The following is a 5190-nucleotide window of genomic DNA, read 5'->3' on the forward strand; positions in this document are numbered from 1 at the left end:
AACACCCTGACAGTGCTTTATAATAAAATGTCAACCCATATTCAATGAATAGAGCTATTATTCAAGAAAAAAAAAAAGTGTTTTGCATTTTAGCACCCTGGATTCCTAACTGTCTGGTGCACTGTTGTTTTTCTCAATCCCCTTTTAAATGAGTGACAGAAAAAGGCTTTCATGTATGCCACACCTTGTTAAATTCTCCAGAACCCAAATATTTTAAAAGCAGACTCCACGTCCATACATGACTTAACATGTAATTTATAGGACCAGTGGCACTTGAATGCTACCCCACGTCAGTGTGGTGGCGTTGGTGGCTGACAGCACAAGGGTCTGTGCCAGACCTGAACACAGCACGAGGAAAAGAGAGCTGCGGCGTGCACGCTCTCTTTCAGTCGCAGGGATTACACGCAAAGACGCCACTGTTCTGGAATAATGACACAGCGGCAAAGGAGTCTGCCAGCTCTGTGGTCGCACAAAACGTAGTGATATAAATATCCGGGGTGATGATTACCCCAATGTGCTGGCCTATAAATAGGGTTTGATGATAAGGGAAGAGGCAGACCAGTAGGGATGTACTCTTACGAGGACCATATTATCAGTGTAGACACAAAGGCAATATAAAGCTAAAAACTGATCTGAAAGGCACCTTGGAATTAACATCTCAGAGCTGCCTATAGAGGGAGCATTTCCTGGCATTATGGCTATAAAGGTACAACATCATTTTGGTGCTGTAGTGTATAACTATATAATAGTACAATATACAATATAATAAATTATATACAATGGAGTTCAGAGAAAGAAAAAAAAAATCTACCCAAGATGGTGGACGAAATGAACATATGTATATGAGCATTAGCTACAAACATGATGACGGCATGCACAAAGAGTGCTATTTGTATGACACATTCATGCACATTGTTAATGATATTCCACACTGGTCATTTATGATAACATTTATTTAGCTTACTTGGAACAGAGCTTCTGTGTCAGTTAATATTAGTGCCTAAAAGGCTAAAAAGAGAGAAATATGACATGGCCCATTGATTTTGTCAGATTAAAATCACTTGTCAAGTTGTCTAGGTGTAATGGTGCGTTCTTTACAACTTGAAAAATGAGAATTTTCAACTTTTCTTACTTGGAAAAGTGTTATAGAATGGTACTTTGACATCCAAATTGTAAAATCTATAACTCAGCACCTAGCTAAGATGTATGATGAATTCACTTTTAAGAAAAGAATCATACATCACAATATAATGAAACCTATTTAGCAAATGTTTGCCGAGACAGGGATGTAAAACTGCAAATCATCTCTCTGTTGGCAATCATGCACCTGGAAAACAAATATTAGCATTGCATCGTCTATGTGCCGCAGTTTGGTTGGTAGGAGATTTCTTTGTTGACGACCAACAATTCAGAGCTCTTGAAGTGATGACATATTTTTGTAGGCCAACCCAGAATTTAGCATCACCCTGGTTCCCTCAACAAAAACACAATAGGATTTTTTGCATTGGCTTTTTTTTTTCTTCCAAAAAATAAGGTCTGTGACCAACAAAAGTTTATGATTCGTACAAGTTTCCTTCATCATGACAATCTTTACAAATTAACAGAACCTTTATGAATTTTTAAGCCTAAATATAAACAAAGTAAAAAAGTTTGCAAAAGCGTAATTACTGTATTTCTATCATGACAACTCTCTGAAGATTTTTAGCATGGTAATGGATATAACAGTGTTTATATATATATATACAACAGTTCTTTCTGGTTCTCGAATCTGATTGGCTGAGAGCCGTGCAATATTCTAGTGATAACAGCACTCCTACCTTTGGCGGTCAAACAAATCCACTGTATTTTTACAAATAAATACTACACTTGTTGTTCCACAAACTGTAGTTGTAAGAGTTTTTTTTATTCGAGAATGTAGTTGTTTAGACTTATGTGACTAGAATATGAAGAAATATGTGACTAGAATATTAGAATATGTGACTCTTATTTAATCATAGTGCCTATTTTACAATTTGTTTAGATGTTTTCAGAGATGCGAGCTCCAGGCTGTCAGCAGCTGTTCAGTGCTCGTGTAACCGCCGAGAACAGCTTCATCTCGGCCAGTGCTTCGGGGATTTGCCCATGGCAGATCTATACAGGTGGAGCTGGGGAAGGTGGAGGGTTTCAGAGGAACTCTGAAAGCATGCTGCAAACTGCTATAGTGAATGCTAACCAGCTACACTGTAAAAAATGACCATGATTTTAACGGTAAAAGACTGTAAAAATGCTACGGTGAAAAACAGTTAATTGGTTTACAGAAAGTTTCCGTAATATACTATATATGGTGAATAACTGTAATAGATCTAACGGTACATTTAATGTAATTTTGCGGTAAAATACCATTAAATTTACAGTTTTTGGAAGTGAAAAATAACAAGTCATTGTATAATTTACAGTGAAAAACCGTAAATTGACATTCCCACAATTCCCTGCGTGTCACTTCACATTTGGTGTATTTTTGCTGTTTCTTCTTAGTTTTTCTTATTTTTTTTTCTAATCAGTTATGTACATTAGGGTTTTAAGTTACATCTAATGTTGTTAAATTAATGTTTATTGCATTTTTAAAATTTCATGTGTGTTACCATGGTGGTGTTTAGTGTTTGTGTGAATGACACTGTGTGCACCTTCTATATATTAGTATTGTCCTTCTCAGCTTGTGGAAAAGCTGCTTGTGATGAACTTTGATTCATCATGTGACTTTTATAACCACTGTGTTTGGTGGTTGTCAGTGTATTACAAAGGTACAAAACAGATATTAGTACTTAATTAGGTTGGTAAATTAATATTATATCAAGTTAATAAAATATGTTTTTTTACCGTAAATTTAAATTGTTTTTTTTTTTTTTACATTGCTACCTTATTTTTTACGGTAAAGTTCTGGCAACCACAGCTGTGGGGTTTTTTTACCGTAAATTTTACGGGATTTTTTTTTACAGTATTTAAATGTTGAGCAGCAAGCTCATTGGCTGTAGATGCGACATGAACCAATCAGCTTGTGCCAAGTAGTTAATGCTGTGAATATCATCAGTTTGTGTTAAGGACCCATCAGCCTGTGCCATCTAGTGTTTCATGACAGAACTTGGCATAAACACAACCTCGGGATGATGGAACTGGAAGTGCTAAAATTCTAAATAGTTGTTTTGGCCTACAAAAATACACATATATTAAAAAATTGGTTTCTTATAGGCCTAATATTCCGAACATCCAGCAATGGACTGCATTTACAGCATGATTCGACGTGAGAGATTTAAAACAGAAATATCTCACCTGTGACCTTGAAATAATTGCAGCACAATTATTACTTCCGAACTTGTAAGTAGGAACTTCCCAGGAGGCAGCAATACAGCAAAGTTAATGGATAGAGAACATTGTGTAACGAGGCAACAGGTCAATCCATGCTGAGACTGAACCTGGAAGTCAGTATTTTTCCAGAAAATACAATCCTGGCTCCTTTGCACAAAAGCTACACACCACTGATTAAGGAAACCACACTCTGTGACATACACTCCAGCTGCCATATTTTGGTCATGGCAAAATCTATCTTTAGCATTGTTTGTTAAAATAAGGCCAATGTGTTGAAGTGCTGCTTATTTTATTTTGTCCTCAACTCGTCCCCTCAAGGCTGTTGATTTTAACGGCACATAGTTTAGCACTAGAGTAAGGTCACAGGACAGAATTCCAGTAAAAGCGGAGACTAAAAAGAGAAAAAAGGTTCAGCTGGATAATGCGTAGAGGATTCACGACGGTAAGTCGCAGAGATCCGTGTTGGAAGAAAACAGAGGTTCGCTGAATCAAGAATGATGTAACTGAGATAATATGAACAAAGAGAATAAGTGACTCATATTTTTGAGAATTTATCAAAAAAGATCATCCACAAACAGCTGCAGTAAAACTGATTTTTATGGTTTGAAGGACTATGTAGCCTTAAAGGAACAGGTCACCCAAAACTGAAAATTCTGATATTATGTACTAGCACTCATGTTCTAAATCTCAGAAACTTTCTTTCATCTCTGGAACATAAAAGCAGAAATTTTTAAATTTTTGTTTGTTACTCTTTTCCATGCAATTAGGATGAATGGCTTTCAAGCTATAAAAAGCACCAAAAAATGTGCAGACAAGTGATCTATATAACTCATGGACTATATTTCAAGTCTTCTGAAGTCATGTACAGTCATAGCTTTATGTGAGGAACAAGTCAAAATCGACATTGTTATTCATATAAAATCTACTTCACCACTCAAGTCAGTGAGTTCAATTCAAGAACAGCGTCAGTCCAGTTCATGAACGAGTCATACAGAACAGTTGTGAACTGATTAATTTAAAAGATCTAACTCAAAATAATAGTTCATAGTAATAGTTAATAGTTTGGGGGTTTGGAGAGCCTAAATCGTACTTATGGGGATGGAAATCAACCCACGAAAAAAAAAAAAAAAAAAACACCCCCGGCAGAAGCTTAAAAGTAGCCCAAATCTGCGGGAAAACTGTTGATTTGGCAACACTGATGACGGTTTTGTTTCCTTTATGAAGCTGGTCTTCTTTCACTATAATTACATGGAATAGAGTATGGGAAAATATTATATTCTTTCTTTCTTTCTTTTTTTCTCCATTTATGCTCTGCAGAAGTCATATTTTTTGGAACATCACGAGGGTGAATAAATGATGACAAAATATTAATTTTAAGTAAACTTTTCCTATAAACTATATAAAGGCCTATTGCGAAATTTCAACATGATTCACTGAAATTAAGATGAGAACTCAAACTGATCTGAAAGCAATTGTTGAAACTAGTCTGGACATTTTCCCATCATAAAGTTATTTTCCTCAGCCTAGCCAGCCAGTCGTTCAGCCTGACATGATGCAACCTGCATTATTATTACTTTGCATCACTATGTTACTGAAACGCATGCCATAAATTTGGCATTAACGAGATTGGTACGGTCCATAAATAAATATATGGATAACGGTTGGACTGAGAAGTTTCCTGGAGAGCAGATGTGGAGCGACAGATGCTATGTGGCTCTTTTAGCACACTACATGTTCAGCCAGTAAAATATGTGCCCGCTGAAAACACTCCATAGTAAATCATCTCTTGAGAAGCTAAAATACATTTATTTAATAAAGAGAGCTCATGGTACATTAGAGCGATTGTAT

This window comes from Ctenopharyngodon idella, chromosome 9, assembly GCF_019924925.1.
Source record: "Ctenopharyngodon idella isolate HZGC_01 chromosome 9, HZGC01, whole genome shotgun sequence".
Taxonomy (NCBI): Eukaryota; Metazoa; Chordata; class Actinopteri; order Cypriniformes; family Xenocyprididae; genus Ctenopharyngodon; species Ctenopharyngodon idella.